Source organism: Panthera pardus, unplaced genomic scaffold, assembly GCF_024362965.1.
Source record: "Panthera pardus isolate Hobbes unplaced genomic scaffold, ASM2436296v1 HiC_scaffold_7, whole genome shotgun sequence".
NCBI classification, from domain to species: Eukaryota; Metazoa; Chordata; class Mammalia; order Carnivora; family Felidae; genus Panthera; species Panthera pardus.
In genome coordinates this window covers 4,881,683-4,907,226 of record NW_026527002.1, presented here as the reverse complement: position 1 = coordinate 4,907,226, position 25,544 = coordinate 4,881,683, and the positions used below count along the sequence as shown (strand labels likewise).

At 38.7% G+C, this 25,544-nt stretch overlaps 1 protein-coding gene across 7 annotated transcripts in view; it reads left to right on the top strand.

Moving 5' to 3' along the window:
* Positions 1-25,544, top strand: part of ST18 (ST18 C2H2C-type zinc finger transcription factor) — a 255,635-nt gene that overhangs the window by 98,037 nt on the left and 132,054 nt on the right. For 2 of the 7 annotated variants that reach the window (XM_019428931.2, XM_019428930.2), the window contains exon 1: positions 14,830-15,091. The exons of 2 other annotated variants lie outside the window; for them this stretch is intronic. The gene's annotated coding sequence lies outside the window, so the exon portion shown is untranslated. Of the gene's footprint in view, positions 1-14,829; positions 15,092-22,660; positions 22,740-25,544 lie in introns of those variants that run through there. 3 more of the 7 variants (XM_019428933.2, XM_053896552.1, XM_053896553.1) reach the window with 2 other exon arrangements.

Below are 25,544 nucleotides of genomic sequence, written 5' to 3'. Positions count from 1 at the left end.
AAATAAATAAATAAATGGTCTTCTGTGCTGCAGCATCATCAGTGACCCGGAGGCCAGGCCGGCTGAATGTTAGGCAAGGTCTTCCCCCTCAGGCATGTCCTTAGTCTGCTCCAGATTTTGAGACCTGTCGAGGAAGGACGTAGCTTATAACTTAGTCAACAGTTACTACCGTAAGTGAAACACGGTAGCAAGTTGGATACCAGGAGACTTGGGAAGGCCGCTTGTGGCTGCTGTCTGCATTAACACTCAGTTTTTGAAAATGAAGAAGGAGAGGGATTCGTTTTTATGTGTACAGACACATTCACACTGGACCAAAATGCTCTCTGAAATTTCTCAGTATTTGAATGTTGTCATCATCAGCAGGTAGGTAGTGAGGGATCCTTCGTGCACTCTTCTCTGCCCAAAAGGAGCTTTCTGGTGAACGGGAAGAAATGACAATAAATTAGCACATTTACATTTCGGGGTGAGCTATGATCATTACACTTATTTTCATGGGATGTTTCCTTTTAATCTCACTCTGATCTCAGATGTCTATGCCCAGATGAATTAGACACCGAGATGAAAGGCAGGAATGAAACAGCAGTTGAGGGAAGCCCAGAGAGGATGCATCCAAGATAAGCTTAGGGCCCGGGCGCCAGAGAATGTTCCTGCTCTTTGCCACTGAGCCTGACAGCCGTGCGTTACCTCTGGACTCCCAGGTGAAACGTGTTCATGTGAATACCCTGCTTAAAGTTTATATGCGGCCAAGAGAATGCATAACGCTCGTCTTAAACACAGGCTGCATAGTGATGATTCTTCCCTGTGTTTTGATTATTTAAGAATAGAGATAGATTTTCCCATTAGGTGGTTTCATGTTCTCTTAACCACTCTTACTGCTCCTTGTTATTGACCCCACATAATCACTGAAGATTGCAGCCCCAGATTACTGTCTTCCCCTCCAGCCTCCTAATACTGTTGGCAATATGGCAGCCCATCTCACACACTGGTCTCTCGTTCCTTGGCCTCCCCACCCCACTGATCTTTTCTTCTATCCCCCTCATGGTTCATGCTCACATTGTGCCCATGACTGTGTCATCACCAGTAGCTGCAATGTCTCAGAAGTCTACATTTTAGGCATCCATTCCTGCCTGATTACTTTTCCTTCTTTCATGAGCATGGATGCCATGATGCATCATTACACGCCACTGAGACCACCCCCAGCCCTCACCCCCACCTTCACCCTATCATACTCACCTGTTTAAAACTCAGTCCTTATAACCAGCCCCACCTCAACTCTGCAGCTGCACCAAAGCAGAAACACAGAAATAGGACTGGTCTATGTCCTGGCTGTTCTCAAGCCACGGCACCCCCTTACTTTTCTAAATAACAGTGGAAAGTAGAAGCTTCCTTTGCTGCTCTGAATATGTACATTTCTTTCACTGTGCAATGGATTTCACATCTTCCACTTCCTTAAGGGTTCGTTCTAGTTACAATGCCCTTTTCCATTTCATCATCAGCTTGTCCTCTCTGCTGTGTCATTCCATAAGAACAAAATGATACATCGTTTTTAAACAAATTTTCCTTGACCTCGTCTCCAACTACACTTATATTCCCATCACTTGGCTCCTGTACATGGTCACAGTAACACATCTTGATAGAACCATCTATTGTCCTGTCGCCACTTCTGTGCATCTCATTTCTCCTCAGTTCACTCCATGTTATCCATGTTCCTAAAACTGCTCTTGCATGGTCTCTATTGACCTCAAATTGCCAATTCAGTGGTTACTCTCGTCTTCAACTCATCTGACCACTTGCCAGTATTTGATGTATTTGAGGCATCCTTCTTAAGCAACTCTTTTCTCTTGATATCTGTGATATCACCTGCTCAGTCTCTCCTACTGGTTTCTCCCTGTGCTCTTCCCTAAGTATTATTTTGTCTCATAGTGTGGTTGTTGGGTCTCTACCTTTCCCTACAGTGACACTTTCCCTAGGGAATCTTAGCTAGTCCTTTTGGCTCTAAACACGATCTTCATGGCTATGATATCCAAGTTTATATCTTCTAAATTGGAATTTCTGCTGAAATCCAAAGTAGTATCAATAGGTATCTTAAGTTTGGGAGAGTATCTTAATTTCAATAATTAATTTTAAAGACAACCTTTAGGGGCGCCTGGGTGGCGTAGTCGGTTAAGCGTCCGACTTCAGCCAGGTCACGATCTCGTGGTCCGTGAGTTCGAGCCCCGCATCAGGCTCTGGGCTGATGGCTCAGAGCCTGGAGCCTGTTTCCGATTCTGTGTCTCCCTCTCTCTCTGCCCCTCCCCTGTTCATGCTCTGTCTCTCTCTGTCCCAAAAATAAATAAAAAACGTTGAAAAAAAAATTAAAAAAAAAAAAAGACAACCTTTATTTTCCCATACCTATCAAAACTTATTCCTTACAGTTTCGCTGTCATAAATGAACTCCCTTTTATGTAGTTGCGTGAGTCCAAAATAGGAAGTAATTCTTATCTCATTTCAGCAAATTATCCTTGGATTCTATCTCTAAAATATTTCCTGAATCTGACCATATTTCTCTATCTCTGCTCCCGTTCTAGAACATAAGCTACCTTATAGCTTCCTGGATTGTTTTAACAGCATTTAATTGGTCGTTTGCTTGTCCTCTGTCTTCCCTCAGTTTGTTCCCATGTAGTGTCTAGAGTGATCTTCTAGATGTGTATGTAAGTCAGTCTGTGTGTCTCCTCTAGCTGGAGCCTTCTAGTAACTTCCCCTTGCACTTAAAGTAAGTCTAAGCACCTTGCCACAGCTTAAGCCCCAAATCATCTGACCTTACTTCCTATTCTGCCCTTCGACACCATTCCTTCTGCTCCATGGTAAGACTTTCCTGTTTTTCTGCTTATTCTGGAATTCAGGCTCTTTGTGACAGGAACTTTGTCCCATTCTTTGTAGCATTTCCGGAACATAGAGTGGTGCCAGGAACAGAGCAAATACTGTCAATACTGATACTGACACAAATGCTGATAAATACTTGTCAAACATATGCACCTGTAGAGCTTAAAACCTATATCTTAATATAACCTTAAGAAACCAGATACTTATAGAATTGACTTTAACAGTCAATTTAATTATTTGGTGACTAAGTATAGACAGTTTATATTCTATGACACTTGATGAAAATATTTGTAAGATGTATAAGCAATCTTTCTTTTCTTAGTGAATACCTAATTGTAGACATTTTCTTCTTCTCAAGACAAAACACTGAATTATTTTTACTGTCTTGACTGTTTTATTTTTATTTTTGGTTGTTTAAAAAATGAGCTCTTTTGAGTTTAACACCAAGTATTCTTTTCGTACTTACACATTACAATGTCATATATTTATAATGAGATAAATCGTTTAGATGATATTTAGATGATGTACATACTCAAATTTTGACCCCAAAGGTTTTTTTTTTTTTAAATTCAGTGTGTATTCCCTGCTAGAACAGTAAGTAATATAAAGTGAAATTGTCTATGTGCAGTTAAAATGAGTTGGGTAGAGAGCTCGTGCAGAAAAATTTGCTCTTTATTTCACAATAACTGCTCCTTGTCTGGACAATTTAAAAAATTATTAAGATTTTCATTATGTTAACATTTATTTCTTTTTCTACGTTCTCTTTAGCAAACTCTGTGCCTTTGCGATGCTGCGACTAATCCCAGGAGATTAGAGAGGCATATTCAGGACAGGGTGGAGGAAGCATTTTCTGGAAAACAGACGATTGCAGGAGAGAATTCGCACACATTGCTGGTGTTCAAAAGGCAGCTTCTCACATTTCCCTTGAGTCAGTATGTGTCCTCCAATCTGCGTCTTAACTCTTTGAGCATCTTTAGATTCAGGTGCCCTCGGTGGTCTGGGTTTTGCTTTAATAAACTTCCACTTATTTTTTTTCTCTTTTTTTCTTTTATTTAAAATATATAACTTATTGTCAGATTGGTTTCCATGCAACACCCAGTGCTCATCCCAACAGGTGCTCATTTTCAAACCCATACCACTTTGAAAGACAGTTTTTTACAAATCTAAACATACTTTTACCATACGCTCTATAGTTGTATTCCTCGGTACCTACCCAGAGGGGCTAAAAACAATTACGTCTCACAAAAATCTGCACATGGGTGTTTGTGGCAGTTCATTGCCAAAAACTTGAAAGCAACCAAGAGGTCTTTTGGAAGGTGAATGGTATATCTAGACAATGGAATATTAGTCAGTGATAAAAAAAAATTAGCTCTCAAATCATGAAATGATGTGGAAAAAACCTACATTTGTATTGTTAAGTGAAAGAAGCCAATATGAAGAAGTCTATATACTGTATGATTCCAACTATATAACATTCAGGAAAAGGTAAAACTGTGGAGGTAGTGAAAAGATTAGTGGTTGTCAGGGGTTGGTGGGGAGGGAGGGATGAACAGGCAGAGCACAGAGGATTTTTAGGGCAGTGAAACTACTCTATATGATATTATGATGGTGGATACATTTGCCCAAACCCATAGACTATGTACCATCAAGAACGAACCCTAATGTAAAGTGTGGACTTTGTGTGATAATGATGTGTTAGCATCAGCTTGTCTGTTGCCACAAATATACCACTCTGGTTGGGGGGTGTTGATAATGAAGGAGGTTCTATGTCTCTGGGGACTGGGGAGATATGGGAAATCTTTGTACCTTCTTTTCAGGTTTTCTGTGAACTTAAAGCCTCTCTAAAAAAGAAAGTCTTATAAAAAAAACCTTTTTAATTAAAAAATGATTTTCCATTGGAAGTCCAACAAGTATCATTTCATTTGTTCATTTTGGATCAGTGGTTTTGAAATTTTGAACTTTTAACATTATTGACCTGTTTGGAACAATTACCTTAATGAATATTTCTTTCTTAATTTGTAAGGCCTTTTGGAGACTTATTATTTATAAATTCCATTTGGCTATCACTTTTCTTAACATCTTATTTCTTAATGTTTAAGAAATAGGATATCCCTACCCCCAGCACACTGGGGCATAAATTCAGCTGGAAAATGTCACTATTTAGAGAGTGTAAAATAGTCTTCACTTTAAAAATCTGTATGGTATTATAAGAAATTAGAAGGGTTGGGGCGCCTGGGTGGCTCAGTCGGTTGGGCGTCTGACTTCGGCTCAAGTCATGATCTCGCGGTCTGTGAGTTCGAGCCCCATGTCGGGCTCTGTGCTGACAGCTCGGAGCCCGGGGCCTGCTTCAGATTCTGTGTCTCCCTCTCTCTCTGCCCCTCCCCTGCTCATGCTCTGTCTCTCTCTGCCTCAAAAATAAATAAACGTTAAAAAAAATTAGAAGGATTAAATATACACAGCAATGTAGTAACAACAAATTTCCTCACAATAATAATTAAATGCAAGGAACAACATTTTGCATACAGAGTTCTGCAAAGATAGAATGGATTCCCTCAACCCTGTCACCTGAGTGCATTCTCTTCAAGGGTGTTAGCTGGCACAACTCTAAGTACTAGCCTTAGAAGACTACAAAATCTTCTTCCAAAGGCAATGGTCTGTGAACCTATCTTAACTTTTGGGGATTATGTAGCTTTTTTTTCTCTGAAAATCTCAAAGTATTTTTGAGCTATCCATGTATCTATCCGGGAGATATTTCAGTGGAGAAGAGGAGCAAACCACACTTTCTGTCTGTGTGTGGCAGAATAATCCGATCTACTCACACCGCAGTATGCGAATTGCCTATCAGTTCCTCAGTCTGGATGTGGGTGGGAAACGGACACCAGCATTTACCAGAAATGTACACCATTCGTTGTGATGCTCCAAAGAGGCAGAAGAAGCCTTTCACAGAAGCACTGAGGCCTCAACAGTTTGGCTCTCTATATTCGGGTTTCTGGAGAAAAACCACAACCAGTATAATAGCCTGAGTACAGGAGTAAGGAAAGTTTTAGCATCTTTGGAGAAAAGTATTCTGGGAGACAGAGTAACATTTAATGCCTCTCCTGTTTCATTATGAAAGTATCTTTGATATATAACATTATATAACTTGAAGGTGTACATCCAACATGTCAATTTGATATATATTTATGGATTGTAATATGAAAGCCATGGTCTCTTCTAAATGAAGTCTAGAGATTTAATCAATGTGCTCCCAGGCAGGAATGAGCAGGACCCCTTCGGTAAATGGTGAGAAGCTAACTACACAGTCTGTGTGTAAAGAGTGAAGGTAAGGTAGCTGATGAGGCCCACTGAGGTAAAATTAAGAAGGTCCGAGTGGTACCAAGAAATTTGGACTTAATTCTACAGATACAAGAAACTTGTAAGCAGGGGATGCATTTATTAGACTAACAGTAGCTGTATAAGGAATCCACTCAAAAATGTACATTGACACAAACATTAAAAAGTTTGATTTTTTAAAATCAGAACAATAGTCTTCAAAGTTCTTGCTTCATAAGGGAAGTTGGGGTTTGGTCTGTGCAGCCAGTCAAGACTCTGACTGGGGTCCTACCGTCTTCATCACATGGCTTTTGAGGTCATCTCTGTGCACTTGGTGTAAGAAGAGCTTGGAGACGCAGCGTCGGGGGAGTTTATAGGCTGGACTGGAAGTGACAAACCCATCTGCCTTGGTACACAGCCATACCCAACCTCAAAGTTGGGACACACAGTCTGGTTGTCCCAGGAAGAAAAGGGAAGCCATAAGGATGGCCATAACTGGATACGCTTTATAGAAAAAAGTGCTGGAGGCAAAGAAAGAATGTCCTGGAAGGAGGTTGTCAGAGAGATTGGGTATGAAGACATGTTAGGGCTCCGATAGTGGATGATGAGAGCTTGAAACAAGGCATTGGAAATAGGGTTGGGAAAGTACAGTGAAAGGAGTTTGTGAAGGACTGTGACAGTTGGGAGAACGCCAGAAGCCTTGTCGGAGCCCAGGGTTCTGGTTTTGGGGGGGGGGGGCTGTCGTATACAGCCAGTTGGAAGCAAGGTGACTAGTTGGTGACCCAGCAAGATGAGGACTTTAAAATCTGCACTTCCTGATAAGATTGAGAAGGTTTATGTTTGGGACTTAACCCGAAATGGAACGAACAATGAGAATGAAAAGCGCCTTGGACCTTATGCCAGTGCAGTGGCTAAGGAGGCTCATCGAACAAACTTGGCATTTTTGCGCTGTTCAGAGCCTTCCCCCGTGCTGTCAAACAGAGATGAAAACTGAGTGAGACAGCCCCGAGTTCACATCACATTTACCATCCGTACCTCATTTCCTGGGTGTGTGTCCAGAATAGTCTCTGGTCATGACATCTGTTCAGCAGAGTCTAAGAAAAATGTTGTGTGATCTCTGGAAACACGTTCACCATTTTAAAGGGCTTTGCAAATGATTTAGATGTGTTTTCTCTTTTTCTCACCTCTTTAAAAGTCAGGGGCAGCAGCTGGGCATTCAGAGTGCCATGTCGGTCTCACCTCCCATCTGGGGGGATATTCCGAGTATTAGCCAACAGCCTTGTTTGTTTTGCTTGGGCCATTCTGAAACCAGCCTCTCGCTCTTGCTGTGTCTTTTCTTTTTGTTGTTTTAAATGCTAACTGTTCAGTCATGAAGACACTTACTTCAAACACATTTACAGAACTAATTGTGGAAGCCACAGAGAATCCTTTGTTTGAGACATTGTGGTCTACTCTGTCAAATCACAGTAAGAAGGAAACTGGGAAGTCAAATGATCCGTCTGCAAAATGTGGGTTTTTTTCCTAAGTGGAATTTAATAGGCTTGTCTTGCCCTTCTGTGAAGAGGGAAATAAACTGATTATTATGGTCTGAATGTTTGTGTCCCTCCCCCAAATCCATATGTTGAAGCCCTAAGCCCCAATGTCATGGTATTGGAGGTGGAGCCCTTGGGAGGTAATTAGATTTGGGTGACATCATGAAGGTGGGGCCACCAGTGGGGATTAGTGCCCTTAAAAGAAGAGAAAGTGACTATGTATCTCTTTCTGCATCATGTGAAGACACAGTGAGAAAACAGCCATGTGCAAGCCAGGAGGAGAGTTCTTACCAGGAACTAAGTCACCTTGATCTTGGATTTCTCAGCCTCTAGAACTGAGAGAAATAAATGTCTGCTACTTAAGCCACCCAGTCTGTGATATTCTGTAATAGCAGCATGAGTTAAGACACTAGTTTAAGGACAAATTTATCTAACTAGAAGAATTGCTGTGTGTGTGTGTGTGTGTGTGTGTGTGTGTGTGTGTGTAGAAGGAGGGAGTATGCAGAGAAATGAGAAATCAAGGACGCACACACCTGGAATGACTTTATAAATGCCCCGTGTACTTATACTGCTGGTCTTTCCATGGGAACATGACCCAGGACAAGCAAGGGTGCTGAGAAGGAAGTGGATGAGCACATCACCATGACAACTCTTTTCAGAGCACCAAAGTCCATGACCCAAAGCCGCCATTTTGCCACATGTATAAAGTATATAAAGAGAACTTACCAAAGACTTTATGCAGCTGAGTGATGGTACACATCACTTGGTGAACGAAAACAAGGCCGACTGAAAGTGAGCTGGCCACCAAGTGCATAGACAATATGAAATTCAGCTGCTTGGTGACAAAATAAAACGTTATCTATCTGACATTAAGTCTATGTTGCAAATACATCCATATACATGTAAGAGATACAGAGGCAAGTGTAAACACAGGTGTAGGTATTGGCATAGGTATAGTCAGAGATATACACATAAGTAGAGAAGTATATAAGTGTATATATATATGTATATATATATATATATATATATATACTTGTATATATGTGTGTATATATATATATGTATACTTGTGTGTATATATATATATGTACGTATATATACGTATATATACTTGTGTATATATATATGTGTATATATACACATGCTTCTCAGCAAATATTTTATGCTTCACTATATTTTAAACTATGTTTAGTGTTCATGTGGTTCCTCATAAACATAAACACTTGACAAAGGAAGATCTTTAAAATTTCTTATTGATTCCGTCCATTTTACATGAAAGATCTTCACTTCCTGAAGGTAACAGCTTTGTAAAGGTGTAGGAGACACAGAATAAGATGCAAAGGTTAGAGGCAAACCTCTTTCTCTGGCATCAGTTTCTTGCAAAAACGCCAAACGGTGGAAGGGAAAGAATTCGCCAGAGAGTGTTCCCATCAGATCCTTAGTGGTTGCCACTGATCTGATATGATGTGCGGATAGGAGTGACATTGGCAGTTCTAGTGGTGAAGAGTGTGAACCTAGGGGCAGAGCACCTGAGGTCGAGTCCTACTTCAATAACTCTACTACAGTAGGTACCTGGGAAATTTGGCGAGAGTTTAGTGCCTCGGCTTCCAGATTAATCCATGAAAAGCACCTCCCATAAGATAAGCACGAAGACACGTGTTAGCTGCCATTGCTGTTGATAATGGCATCACCGTTACAGGAATCATTTGAGCTAATATGTAGCTGCGTTGGGGATATCTCACCATCCATTTATTATCAAAATATCATTTGATTCTGTAATTTTCCTAATATCTGATTCCATTTTGCTACATTTTATTGGCTATAAGTACATCTACTTTTGCAAACAATTATAGCAGATACCCAGAGTCCATATGTCGAGATTAAAAATGGGAAATGTGAACCAGATGGGCAATATTCTTACGGCTGAGCTTGCTTCGTTTGACCTCAGGCAGCGGGTGGAATTTAGGTGTTCCGTCTACACCTGACCCTCACAGAGCATGCTCACAAATGTTAGTGTCAAAAGCGGAAGACCTAGAAGTCGAACCTGTAGCTTGACCTTGCAGCATCACTGAACTCTGGTCAACCTGACCTTTACTACCAGAACCTGAGGCACATCAAAGAAAACCTAGCCACTTATCCCCGGGGAGCCACTGCTGACTTCCTTGAGAGAGAGTCTGAACCACCAAGGCAGCTTGGATCAGGGAGGATGAACTCCCTGTGTCAGACCGCTCTAGTCATTCCCAAGTCACTTTCAGTGGGGGAGCCAGGGAGCAAGTATGACCAGCACCTTGAGAAATCCCATGCCAAGTACTTGTAAAATTTTAGAGCTAGAGGATTTCTTTTTGGTCTCTCTAGGGATTACACCAATGCTGGACAGTTTACTGTGCCAGGCAGCAATTAGCTTTTGAGTTTAAAATGCATTTAAATGGAACTTTCAGAATTCCAAAATTAGCTTGACATCATGCTTAGTGGTGACAGACTGAATTCTTTCCTTCTAAGATCAGGAAGCAAAAAATGATGTCTGCTTGTGCCACTTCTATACTATACTGGATGCTCTAGCCAAGGCAATTAGGCAAGAAAATGAAATAAAAGTCATCTGGATTGAAAGGAAATAGGAAAACCATATCCATTTGCAGGTGACATGCTGTTGTATATAGACTTGTATGCAGAAAATGCTGGGCGCCTGGGGGGGCTCAGTCTGTGAAGTGCCCAACTTCGGTGTAGGTCATGATCTAATGGCTTGTGAGTTCGAGCCCCGTGTCAGGCTCTGTGCTGACAGCTCAGAGCCTGGAGTCTGCTTTGGATTCTGTGTTTCCCTCTCTCTCTGCCCTCCCCACTTGCTCTCTGTCTGTCTGTCTGTCTCTCAAAAATGAATAAATATTTTTAAAAAAGTATGAAAAGAAAATGCTAAGGAATCCACTGGAAAAATAATTAGAACTAAAAAAGTTCAGTAAGGTTTGAAGTTACAAAATAAACTTAAAAATTAAATATATCTCTGTACAGTAGCCATAAACAAAACGTGAAAGAAAACAAGTTTACATATAGTAACACCAAAGAGAATAAAATACTTAAGAAGAGATTTAACAAGAGAAATGTAAAACTTTGAATACTTTAACACGTTGTTGAAAGAAATTAAAGAAGGCCTAAATAAATAGAAAGATACGTTCTTGGATTGGAAGTTTGAATATTGTTTAGATGGCAATAGTAAGCAAAGTGAGCTACAAATTCAACACATTCCCTTTCAAAATCACAGCCGGCTTCTTTGCAGAAAGTGACAAGTTGATCTTAAATTTCATATGGAAATTCAAGGGACTCATAATAGTCCAACCTTGAAAAAGAACAAAGCTGGAGGAGTCACACTTCCCAATTTCAAAAGTTACTGTATTCAAAGTAGTGTGGCACTGGAATACAGATAGATGTATAGAACATCAGAATAAGATATAGAGTCTAGAAATACATTCCCACGTATGGTAAATTGATTTTCAACAAGGGTTTCAAGACGGCTCAAAGGAGAAAGAGTAAGAATCACACAGAGAAATTGGAGTTCATCAAAATTAAAAACCTTTGTGTTTTAAAAGACAAAATCAAGAAACTGAAAAGACAACCCATACAATGGGAGAAAGTTTTGCAAATTATATGTCCAATAAGGGACTTGAATTTACAATATATATATCGAGAATTCCTGCAACTCAATTACAAAAAAGACAAATAACCCAATTTAAAAATGGACAAAAGAGCTGAATAAACAGTTCTCCAAAAAAGATATACAAATAACCGAGAAGCACCTGGATACATGCTCAGTGTCATTAGTCGATAGGGAAATGCAAATCAAATCCAAGAGATACCAATGTACATGCCTTAGGAGGGCCATAATAAAAAAAAAAAGACAATAACAAGGGTTGGTGAAGATGTGGAGAAATTAGAACCCTATACACTGCCTATAGGAATGTAAAATGGTGCAGCTGTTTTGGAAAACAACCTGGAAGGTCCAGTTAAACATAGAGTTACCAAATGACCCAGCAATTCCACTTCCAGATGTATACCCAAGAGAAAGAAAAACATATCTTCTCACAAAACAGGTAAGTATGTGTTAGCAGCATTATCCGTAGATGTCCCTCAGCTGGCAAATGGATAAATCAAATGTTGTACGTCCAAACAATGCACTATCATTCAGTAATAAAGAGAAATGTATGGATACACGCTACTACAGGGATGAAACTTAATGGTATTATTCTAAGTGAAAGAAGCCAGTTACAAAGGGAAAGATACCGGATAATATTGTGAAATGCCCCAAAACGCAGATTTGTAGAGACCGAAAGTAGATTAGTGGTTGCCTGGACTTGAAGGAGGGAATTGGCCAGTATTGAATGGAGAGTAAGTGACTGCCGACAGTTAAGGCATTTCTTTTTGGGGTGATAAATGGTCACATAACTATAAATATATTAAAAATCCTTAAACTGGATGCTTTAAATTGGTAAATAATTTGGTGTGCCGTTTATATTTCAATAAAGCCGTGATTTAAAAATTTTCCAATATTAGATGATACGTATCTTTCAGTGTTAATAATATCCATTAAAATTCTGAAACTGATCAGGTGGCTCATGTCTCAGCTAGAAATACATGTTGTCATCAGATGTACCTGGGGCAACATCGTTTCCATCTTGTAAGGGTTCACTAATGGTATAACTGATACCACAGTAAAGGGATTCATTTGAAAGAGTGGCATTTAAGGGACTGTATACTCCCTGTATGGGGATTTTCATATTGGACATTGGCTGTTCCTAATTTGTCCTTGCACTGTAGTATTGGCTTTATTTAAAAAAAAATTTTTTTTATTAGTTTTCTTTATTTTTGAGAGGCAGACAGAGACTGAGCACGCATGGGGGAGGGACAGAGAGAGAGGGGGAGACACAGAATCTGAAGCAGGCTCCAGGCTCCGAGCTGTCAGCACAGAGCCCGACGTGGGGCCCGAACTCACAAACCGTGGGATCATGACCTGAGCCGAAGTCGGATGCTCAACCGACTGAGCCACCCAGGCGCCCCTGTAGTATTGCTTTTAAATAGCACAGTGAAATTTTGCACTAGGCAGTTATACTATTTACAATGCCAAATGTATTGCAAAAACCTTGATGGATTGATAGCCCTCATGTTAGGAAGGAAAGTGAGCCTAACTGTACCCACCCCCTCACATGGCCAATAGATCTACTTTTTTTATATTTCTAATGTAATTTATTTATTTTGTGAGGGAGAGCAGTGAGCAGAGGAGGGGCAGAGAGGGAAGGCAAGAGAGAGAATCCCAAGCAGGCTCTGCACTGTCAGTGCAGAGCCCCATGTGGGGCTTGAACTCACAAACCGTGATATCGTGACCTGAGCCAAAACCGAGAGTTGGGCACTTAACCGACTGGAGCCACCCAGGTGCCCCCAAATGGAACTATTTTTAAGGTCAGGTTGTAAAGTATTTAATGTTGTACCCAATTTAAGGAAGGAGTCGACTGCTCTATTTTAATTAATACAGACTTGGAGGCCATTAGCATAAGAGGCTGAAGGAATTCTGTCTCTGGGCATGTGCTTCCGATTCCTTGGAGGGCATGTGCTCAGAAGGCAGACCAGGGCCCGCCAGAACAGGTGGGAGGTGGGGAGGGGGTGCCTTTCATAAAACCAAAACCGGGTAAGGGAACGATGGGGGGCAAGGGTCTCAAACTATGTATTTAGGTCCTATTGGAAGAGAAGACTATCTTTTACCTCCCTTTTCCCTCTTCTGTACAGAGAGCCTAGCACAGTGTCTCTGAGGTTTCTTACATGTTGAACGGATGTGAGAAGGTTTAAATTCTTTCTAAAGACTTTTCATAGCTCTCCTCTGGTAGGGCAGTCAGTTCTTATTCATGTGTTTTCTTTTCCTTTTCTATTATAGACAGAGTCTGGTGAGCTCTTAGGAGATGGCCATGGTGGTTTTTCTTAAAAACTGCTTTTAAGAAAAGTGAGTGGACTCAAACTTTAAAAACGTGGCTGTGTGGTTCAACCCTACAAACAAACAAAAGTGAAATCTTCATTTTTTTTTTTTTTTATTGGTTCGGAGGAAAATATTGCCAAGGGTGTTTTAAAAATAGTTCTGGGGAAATATTTGGAGACAAGACTCTTCACTCAGTGTTTCAGCCTGACACGTTTCATGAGAGCCCCACCTGTTTTTGTGAGTTTGGTAGTCATTCCTTAAAATGTAAAAGGGCTCGTTGGAAATTCTGAAGGATCGGTTGTTTTTCCATTATTTCATTTATTTAACACTATTGGGGGCGGGAGAAACATATCAAATTGCCACTCGGAGTCAAGGCTTAAAGCAGCAGCGTGAAAAACCTCCCCGGTGAGGACAGAGGACAGCGCACCCCGCAGAGGGAAGGACAGCAGCGTCCAGTCCTGAAGCCAGTCCTGGACACAGGGCTGTGGGGCTCTGAACTAAGAGACCGTTCTGTGTGCGACTCACACGGAGTCTGGTGCGGAATAAAGCTTTGCTAAGCTCCACCCAGAAGTGTGGTTGCCTTTGTCATTTTAATTGGTCTGTGTTTGTGAACTGGGGCCTCTATTTACTTGTAGCTTGGGGCTTGTGTTTACCAAGCCTGGTGGAGGCCAAGTGACGGGGCTCCTGCGAGCTCTCCCGCTGTATCTTGAGGCACTTTTCTTTTCAGTATCTGCGCCTGTCTAATTCGTGAGCTTCTGTGAAGCAAGCACAGGAGGGTACAAGGCCTACAGGGAGGAATTATACCTAATTACTCAAATAATTGCTAGGCTGTTGCCTTCTTAGTCACTGAAAATAATTTCCAGGTCCCTGGCTTTTATAGATAGTCTTCTAGAGGCAGGAGGACACAGCCCCCTTTTTAACGCAGCCCATTCACTCACAAAATCAGAACACTCGAGCCTGCAAAATTAATAAGCACCACTTCCATTACATATATTTTAGGTTGTTGTTGCCGTGGCGATAAAGTCAGGGACATTGAATCTCCTCTGTTGAGCCATTGTTATCATCCCTGGCCATCTGCTGCAGAGGAGTGATATTCGGTCTCATTTGCATGATGACTGATATATGGGAGGTTTGGAAGGACATATGCCACAGCAATCATGTGATGGAAATTAAAGTGAAAGTTTTGGGCCCAGAGCCGAAAAAAAATCTGTGTATGCGCATGAGGCTGTTGATGTGCAAATGTGAATCATATTGAGAAGGTCTGAATAGGGAGGTGTGACGTAAAGAGGGGACACAAACGGAGGTGCTTATCTCTAAGCAGTCAAAGGCACTGGATGTCATATCATGGGAACTACCTTTCAAAGACACAGCTTTAGTGTTTCCGTTCAGCACACAAGGGAGGCGAGAAATATAAGTTTTGGAAACAAACAAAAAAGTAAGTTTAAAACTTTGGAGCCGCGTACTGTTTACGCTGACGTTTAAGGCACTCGGAATTTTAGTAAGTTTTCATGGCTTAAGTTGTAACGTTTAGTTTTGTTTCTGGGGGAAGAAAAGACACTACTAAAGGCTGAAGTTTAGAAGTGGTTGATGGTTTTTCTGATGTTTGTTTTTGAACTTCTCTGGTTTCTGCTGTGATGTATATATACTTGGTCATTATTTTAAATGCTGTTTCTCTCTCTCTCTCTCTCCTTTTTCTTTTCTTTCTTTCCTTTTTTTTTTTTTTTGGTAAAAAACGTTATTGTATCTGCTTTGAGAAGGATTTCAGAATAAAATGCCATGGTGCAATTGCATTTATACTGCATCAGTAACACTTTTGTTCATATACATTTTTGAAATGTGCAAATTTGCAACAGAGAATATTTGATATGAAGTCATACTTGCTACACTTTTTTCTTTGCGACAGAAAAATTACCAGCAAGATCCCACATCTGACATCTCACTAGAATAGAGGAGATCTTTGGCGGGGGGGAGGGGGGGCTGTCAACACAATAATATCAGTTATTTCTATAAATGAATAACCAACATCAAAAGGATGGTTTTGTTGTGAAAAGTCAAAATTCTGGTAGTGGCTGCACATAGGCAAAGAGTTTATGGGAAGTCCCGAAGAAATTTGAATTGATAAGTATTGTATTTATAATCTTGTCTTTAAATGTTTCGAGAATTGAATAAGAACAGCCTCCTTAAAAAATGATACGGTTCATTTTTTGATAAATGCAGATGTCAGAAGACTCTTTAGAAAGTTAAAACGTAATATTAGAAAAGGCTGAAAAATGAGAAAGACTTAATACTAGCCTTGAACAAAATTTTACAGAAGGATGAGTTCAGTGAAGTAAAAGGAGAGAGAAAATACACCCTGATAAACAGGACTTTGCCTCATATTCCTTTCGTCCTAACAAGGCATTTATTAATCGTGCTTGCTTTGATACACGTGAAAATAATAGAAGTCTCGTAAAAGGGTGTAGTGAGCTTTTTTTCAGTTTCAAGGAACAAAGCAGCTAATAGCAAAGTATGTAAAATAACTTCTCCAGTATTGATTTTTGAAAAGATAGAGGCTTATCGTCAGAAAAAGTTATATCAAATCTCATCTTAGGCCATAACTAGCACTACAACATCCAGGAAACAAAAAAGAAAAACAAATGGTGAACAAATCTTGAATACAGTTGTGTATGCTATTTTTATGTTAGAAGAAAAGTAAATGAGTTCCAGGGAATAATCAGATTCATAGTCTAAAATAAAACTGAAACTAGACTTTGTCTTCTTTTTTTTTTTTCCTTGCAGCTATCATCTGCATATGATCTTACTTTTATGTATGTAACCTAAGATTACCAGTGATCTTTTTTCTCCTTCTTCTAAATATTCAATTAGTCAGTGGTGATTATGATGTGGCCTTCTTGGCTTACTCCAATATTAGATTAATATAGATTTCTTGCCAAATTAGCGGAAATCACTGTTGCACATAAGAGTGACTCACTCTTTTTTAGTTGTATTCATGTTATAGAAGCAGCATCGTTTTAAGCTTAAAAGCTTTTATATTTTAAATCTGGATATACTGTACCTTGGAGAGCATAAGGTGGTTGTATTTAAAACGTTTCTACAGAACACATTGGAACTTTTATGAGATTCTAATTTAGTTATGTTTAAAGGAATCCTCTTTTTTTTTTTTTTTTGAAAAGTGGTTGTTACTATTCTGCTCTAACAGCCATCAGTAAGATTTAAAGTTTCCTGGTTCTTTTTGAGTTAGACATTTCTAAGTGTAAAGAACTAGAAAAGGAAGAGAAATGTTTGGAGCTGTCCATGGTAGCATGCTCTTTAAAAAGTAAACAGTTCTATAAATTGCATATCTACATACTCTGTGGAATTGGCTTGATTACCCTTTTTAAAGGTTGGAATTAAATTCTTATTAGATAAATTAACCTGGTATACACAGTAGTTAGTTGCAGAAAATGTAACTATGGCACTCATCACTAAATTGCAAAACTTTAAACTTCCGTAATGTTAATCAATGTTCCTGTCTACAGCTTTAAAGTGTTTATGAGTAAACAAACAAAAATCACAATCTATTAAATATATAATTCTTTAGGTTGACATTAATATGAGAGCTCAGTGCAAATAGTTTCCATGGTAGTAGGGCAATGTGAGCAAACATCAAAAAATGTAACTTGCATGACTTTATTGCTCTTGAAATTAATTCTTGTCCTTATGTGACCTGCCATGTCTGCTATAGAAATCTAAAAGATCATAATTGTTTGATATGAAATGCAAAAAGAATAGTTAAATCGAAAGTTTAACATCATGAAATTCAAAATCCCAAGCGGTATATAAACATTAAAAGAAACTTTGGACTGCTAATCCTAGGAAATGAGTTTTATGGATTGAATTCAACAAGGCTTCAGAAATGGTTCCATCTGCTGCCTAGCAGCTGGCGAAAGGATAAATTTAATTCATTAATTCATTTGGAAAAAAGGATCCAAGTAGTAAAGACTTCATTGCTCATAATGCATATAGGTGAAAACACAAACTGAAAGCTGGTCCAATTGATCATCCTAGATAATGAGCTACATTTTGTCTTCCCTTTTTTGGTAAAGGTCTTAGTGATTGAGTCAATACGGTGTTGATTTTTATGACAATAACCAATCATTTCCAATCATTTCAGTGATAGAAAAAAACTCAGGGAAATTTAAAGTCAGTCACAGTTTTTAATGTAGGGGGTTATAGGCAATAGAAATTATGCATTTCTGATTTTGTGCACTGTATATATGGGTAGCAGTATGTGTATCTCTGTTTAAAATATATGCACATATATACCCTGAGTCATATACATTCTGAATCACTTCAATGAACTACTTATGTTAGGTGGCATTCTCCGATTTGTTGAAATAATCACAATTCTTGGGTACTCAAGATGAATATAAGTGAAGCATATTTTAGCTTCAAAATTCATAGTTACTCAAAAGTTGCAAGGTTCAAAATAACACTTGTTTTGTTTTCTTATCTTTCTACACTTCAAATTATTTGCCTCGGTCTCTGTTTTCACTCACATCCTGCAGAGGACTTCAAAAGATACCAAGTTGTACATGAAGTAGGCTTTTCTCAACTCCTCTGCTGTTAGGCACTTTGACATGGAAAAAAGATCTCGTTGGCTACATTGCCCAGGACTTTTTAGTATCTTTGTGTAAAAGTAATGGAGGTTTAATGCCCAGTTTCTTGAATCATTTCAATGAAGTCAATGTGATGAGGCGTGGGAAAAGTTAATGTTGAATCCTCTTTAACTTATGATTGTATTGGTGGATTTTTTTTTTTTTTTTTTTTTTTTTTTTTTTTTTTTTTTGTCTGCCAGCATTTTAATGAGAGTGAGGTTTCCCTTAGAAATGTATAGCTTGCCTCTCAGGCAAGGTAAATGTTTCCTGGTTGCCAGTTAATTGATCCATGATAGAGATAAGAACATCCCTGGAAGGTAGGCGGCTGCAGCAGCCTGCATACATTTTAGCACTTCTTTTTGGATGGTGATTTCATGAATGGTTTTTGACTTTCCTTTCTCTGTGGCCCATAGCTCACTGTGGTGGGTTTGTTGGATTTACTATAAAGATTCTGTCTGCACCCTGTGGGTTGGGTTAAGAATCAGGGTTTATGCATTTACTTGTACTGTTGCATTGTTTATACAGCTTTGGTTTAGTTTTGATCTTTTTTTTTTCTTTTTTCTTTTTTTTTTTTTTTTTGCCTTTGAGGCTCTTCCACAGTGTCAGCTGCTGACTGATAGTAGGAAAACGGCCTCGTGGTGTGAATGAAAGGGACCTAGCGGTTGGTAAACAGAGATAAGGAATAAATAGAGCACAGGCAAAAGGAGATAGTTCTGTGGGGGCCCAGATTGCTGCCAGTCTGTTCAAGGGAGATGCAGAGGCTGTCCTTTTCCCAGATTAAATTAGTGTGCGAAATCTCCAGTGACCTCCTCCCCTTCTCCCCATACTCTTTAGCCAAGCTGAACAGCCTCTGCTGTAAAGTATTCATTTTATCCAGGGACAAGCTGGACAATAGAACTCTCCCTGATACTTATGGACAGCTGTCCTCATTCATAGTGCTCTCAGTATTTCATTTTTCATAGGAGTTAAAAGGGTTTTTACCTTGTAACTGAAAGAGGGCATAAATGCAACTTTGCCAGTTCTGAGGCTGCTGGGGCAGGGGGTGGGACGGAGGTGGGGGTGACTTTGGAGTGAGGAGAAGCTGCTAAGGAGAGCAATTCTTTTTTGTTTTGGTAATATGATTATCCCAAGGCAGAAATTGCATTCTAAATCGGGGTTCCTTGCAAACAGAAAATATCTTTGATTCTGAAAGTTTCCTAAAATTAAGGTCACCAGTGCAAGCTAGATAATTAATCTTCGCCTGCTCCACCCTTGTTTTGGCTAAATGTGCATGCATTTTATTACCTGCAAATAACCACCCGTAAATAGTAAGCCTGTAAGATACCTCGGTAGTCCCATATATTTTTTTTCTTTTTTTTTTAGTGATTTACTGCAAATATATTCAGCATTTGACTGATTAAATAGACCTTCGGCAACCTTGAGGGTCACTGTGTAGAGTATGTACATAGAAAATGCATCAGCCCATTGTACCCTGGCAGCTAATGAGATTGGTCGTTAAGTAAATGACACAAAGCCTACAAAAAAAGCTTAGCAGCTCACTAGAGTATCACAGAGTGTCCCTGCACACCACACAACGACACAAACACTGGACTAACCTAGCCCACCCCTGCTTTATTCTACATCACTGCTTCCCTGATGTCAGCGTGAGAGGCAGAACAAAGGCTAGGAGGCACGGGTAAGTCAGTCTGGCAATTAAGCCCTAGGGAGAAAGTAGAACAAATCTGAGCCTAACCGTGGGGCTGAAAGTCCGGTTCTCGACAAGTAGGTCAGAATGAAGGGATTTTGCTATCACTTCTGGAAATGTTGCTTCAGTGATCAATGCTCTTGCGTTGTTGTTATTGTTGTTTTGTTTTGCCGTTTCATAAAAGTTTTTGAATTTCAGAAGTAAAGTGTACCCCAAAATGCAAGTGAACTTGAATTTGGGAAGGTAGGCTGTTTGTGGGAGAGACGGCGCTTTCACAAGTGATGACCATTCAGGTGTGTGTGCAGGTTTGAAAAACTTTCAGAGGCATCAGGCAACTTTGATTTTAGTTAGTCCTACTGCTTTTAAAAGATAATGGAAACCTTGAGCAGGAATGCGTGCAGTGAGGTTCATTCTTGTCAACGTAAAATCGTCCCATCTGCTAAGGTATATTTAATTTCATTTGTGGGATAACCATTTCCTTGATCAGTATCTTAAAAATCAATCCATCAAACGCAACAAAACAAGAAAATAAAGGCGTCTCTGTTCTTCCTGTGTTCCATTTCTCTTGGATCTGCAAATAAAATCATTGCTGCGAATCTGTAATATTGAATAGGATTAGTGGTTATTTGCTTGCTGTACTTGGGAAAAAAATCAAAGCTCTCTGACACTGAGCAGCATTGACTTACTGTGTCCCTTGGAAAAATGCATTTGCAGTGTTGAAGTATAACATTGCAGGATCCTTTAGAGAAATATGGCAACAGGAAGTTGCCAGAAAGTCTTATTTGCTTTGCTGAAATGTCTGTCTGCCTTAGACTTGTGTACTCAGAGGACGTTTAGTTCAAGAGAGGATGATATTGTTACAAGACATCCAGGTAAATGAAATATTTTATTCTAAGAACTGCCAGCTTAGCGGATTGTCAGTGGCTTAATAAACTCTGACAATCTCACAGAAAACATTTTAAAAAGTATTGTTAACATAAGGGTGGTGTTTTTAAAATGGATGGATTCATAGTATCAGTGTCAGGATTGAATTTTTAAAACCACTGTCATTTAATATTAGAATGGCATGTCCTAATCATTTGTTCATAAATTAAAACTCTCCATATTATGCAGAAATCAGTTTGCTAACTGGCATGACTTGCCCTGAAACATTTTTATTTACATAAGAATATAGAGATTTTATGATACAGAATAAATCACTTATTATTAATATTCACGAGAGATTCACGATAGAGGTTTATAATGTGGTCTAGGTCACATACTTCTTCCTTTTTTTTTTTTTTTTTTTGGTCTGAAAGTACTTTTCTTCTTCTAAATGTGTTCCCAACATTGGCTCTATTTATATAATTCATTTAAGACCGTGTATATAGTATATAACCTATATTATGCATTACAAACTCTATTATTTTTATAGTAACCAGAATTGGGAAGGAAATAAATTTTGTGAACAGGTATGACAGTGTCTTAGTAATGCCAAGTAAAATATATGTGGGGAAGATCCACTACAATTTTGCTAAATTAAGATCTTTCTCACAAGTAATCTCATCAATGTGGGAGAAATCATGGGAAAAGCAAGCTATCTGGCAATGGCTCCAATTGCAACCTACCAATTTTAGTTTCAAGTAGAGTTATGCAGCTAATTTCCTCTTCCAGGCATTCTAGATATACCGGGGATGTTTTTTTCTGTTGTGAAGATTTTGGATTTGGGTCTCAGATATTATAAGATATTTTTCTGTACCTGCTAATGTTCATCATATTAATACAGGAGTGAATTGTTCCAAAAACACACAGTCCTTCTGGCTGGCTAGAAATATTTTTCCCCTGTTCTCACCAGTACAACAAAGGGTGGGAAAACTTGACTGAAGTCCGTGCAGTTGCCTCACTGTGGACAGAACCGAGTGGAACTTTTTCACAGAAAGGTAGTTGCTATCCCTCAACACAAAATAGGGCTGTGTTCTAATTAAGATGAGAGGGCACAGATCATTACTTTGGCTGATTTGAACTTGTTTCTCTAAGTATTATTCTTGAATTTGAGAGAGTTTAAAAAATTTCAACTATGGAAATACACCAAGAAAGTGGATTTATCTGCTTTATAACTTTTTTCTTTAAAGAAATTTAAGGACCTTAATTTCTGTTGACAGAAGGAACTTTTATTTAGATCCGCTTATTTGACAAATAAGTGTTACTAAAACTACGTGGTTCAAAGGATTGTACTGGGTGCTGTGGGTGATATCGGAACCTCATTCTCACACCTAAGGGTCTACGATCTAGGAAGAACTATAAAGCGTTTCCTAGAGAAGAAGTCACTATAGGTGCCACATGAGCGACACAAGCAACAAGAGAATCTACGACATCCCCTTCTCAAGTTCATGTGTTTGAGACCTGGTTCCACCATTTACAAAGTCTGTGGCCGTGAATAAGTTATTCAACTTTTCTGGGCCTTGGTTTCCTGGTCTGTTAGATGGGGGGCCAGGGTAGATAAATCTTGCCTTATAACTCATGTGAAAATTAAAAAGGATAATGTATCTAAAGTCCTTGGTATATGGTAGGTGTTCAAAAAGTGTGTGTTTTTTAACTTTCACTTGGAGTTTGAGACAATAATTGGACATCCCAGTATCATGTTATATACTCGCTATACGTCCTCTTCCATCAGTACAGAACTCTCTCATGTTTTCCCTTCCAGAGCCTTAAATGTTGTGAGATTCCTTGAAGGATTGTGAAAATTCCATTTTACATGGCTGAGTGCCCATATCCAGTCTAAGGTAACAAGTTAAACATACTAAGTGTAACATTAAGTATATATGATTAAATTGGCTTCTTGTGCATACTTTTATTAATGGCAATCAAAAGTATACATTAGAATTTCATGACATTTCAACTTTAACTTTCTGTAAGCGGAAATACTTAATTTTATCTAATTTCAAATGGAATATCTATAATTTAAGTAGTTAATTATAGCAAAGGTCTTCAGGTAATGAGATTATTAGGTTTACCCCTCATTTCTTTTTTATTTTTAAAATTAGTATCTTTATTATTTGCCCCTTTAGGATTTATTTCATAAGGTTTTGGCTTAGGTGGTTTCTTTTAGTTGATCCTTTGGATTTGGTTAAAAAAAATTCCCTTTCCAAAGACATTATGATTGAAAAATATTTTAGCACCTGCATAAAGAAAGTTGAAGATAGTTTATTGTCGAATGTCTTAAAATTCCATTTCAATGAACTCTTTTTTTTTTAATTTCTTTGTAAGTATTTGAATGTTGTGCTCTCAGGTTTTGCGTCAAACATATAAGCTTCTGGGCAAGAATTATTACTTTTTCGGTTTAATTCTCCAGACTGTGATTGTAGGAATATCTGTTCTCATAGGATTCGACCTGCAACATATAAGGTGCAACTTTGAGAGAATTTTGGAGCTAAGAGCTCATAAATCCTGTATATCCACAAGTAAATTGGGTTGACCCACAAAACTGTCAATGCCTTCAAAGTCTTATTAGTAACTTATTTATACTATTGAATAGGGTTATCTACAACATATAATAGCTTTGTAGATCAGAACATTTTAATTTATTTGATTTATATAGTGTAAATATGAAGGGGCCAGAGCTAACTGCACAGAATACATGTTTTCCAAAAACTCCCACATATTATATTTGTTGGTCTGTCAGAGTGAACTGCATGTTAATTGATACACTACTGAAGAGTTACACTTGGCAATTCCATGAAAAACATTTACAGTATAATTTCATTAAAAAATGAGTATACAGATTTCTGTGATACATTTTTCCACTTTTTCCAAAATTTAAAAGTTTAATTTCGTTTCCTAAATTTTGGGTTTTTCCCCATGAAGGAGAAACATGGCTAAAGGCCAGTAAACCTTGCCTTATCTTTTTTTTTCAAAGGTATCACGTATGTATCCAGTTTCTGTATGAGTGAATTCATGCTTGGCATGAGACAAAACTTAGTTATCGATACTTATAATGTTATGCAGAAATGAAATAGTTAATTATTTAGATAGAATAAGCAGTGTTTTCTTTCCTGGAATGCAGATTAAAGAGAACCAGAAAACAAAAAATGAAAAATTGTGTTATTGAAAACCTAATTTGTAAAGAATGCCATCAGCTAGAAAGATGCATCTACTGTTTGCTGTTTTGTTTCTATGGTCTATTTGGTATGAATTTGAATGAAGGCATTTACCTCTTTTAAATTTTCTTCTTTCAAATATCAGACAATGGTAGGAATTAGTCGAAACATTTCTATTCTGGAGGGTGGAAAGGGGGTGAGAAGGAAATGTGTTCATGAAGAACATGAAATCAAGGAAAGATTGAGGCTGACAATATGACTACTTTAGAAAGGGGGCAAACATTAGAGGATGCAACCTATTTTGTGCACAGCCCTTGATCTTTTTGTGTGTGTGAAAGATACCAGTGTCTACCAAAAGGGTTAAAGAAAATGCATTCTGTTGCATCTGCTTACTAAATCCCTTACTTTAGTAGAAATTCAAATTTTGTAAAGATTATTCGTTTTATTGATGCATATAATTATAATCACAAGCCATCTGCTGATTTGGCAGGCATGGTTAAAATTCTCTAACTCTCATAACCTTTCAAGTACAGTGCCCTTGGGACTCTATTTCACTTTTATATTTTGGAAAACATGTAGGGACAAATAAGGGCGGTCATCTGCAGAATGTCAGACGTGAGGAAATGAAAGGATGGAGATCGGGGCTGCTGTTGTGGTTATTTTTAATGGTAGAGGAAGTTATTTTTCTCTTTTTTTCTTTTTTTGCTTCTGACTTCATGAAGGATTATCCTAGATTCTATGATGTATTTGGGAATTTTTTTTTTTCCTAGGGATTAAAGCTCTCTCATTTTACTCCTGAAAGGCAGGTTCCAAGTCTAAACAAAACAAACAAATTAAAAAAAAAAAATCTTCCCAAATGCTGCCTACATTGGTTTTCACAGGTAAATTAAGTATATTTCCCTTAGACTTTTTGAACTAATAGAATATTCCAGCGGCTTTATTTTTCTGAAATACTCACATTCAATCGAATAACCTTCCAGGCATAGATTTCAGATTGTAAAACAGTGTGTACGTGTTGATGCCAACCTTTTAGCTTAAAGGTCAGATTTTCAAATGTTTTTTTCCTTTTCTGCATGAAATTATGTACTGACCGGATTTCCCCTGACAGGTATCTTCATGGGGCCCTTCCTTGCCACCATAAACCTCTGAAGTTTGGTGGTGTTCCATAGCAGATTCGCTTACTTCCTTGGGAATGTTTCTTCTGTAATCAAACCAGGGGATTCCAAGGGCCAGGATTTGCAGATTAGAGTTGATATATAGGCCATATCACAGCAGACTACAAGTGAGGTGAGGGCAATCTGAAAAAGCCATAGGATCCCAGGACTTGGCTTTGTCAAATAACGGAAACGTGCACATATACGTCCCCTGTTTCCCTCTCTGTCTCTCTCTCTCTCTCCCTCACACACACACACACACACACACACACACACACACACACACGAAATCATTGACCCAAGAACTATTTCTTAGGGTTTGGCAAATAAGAAAAAG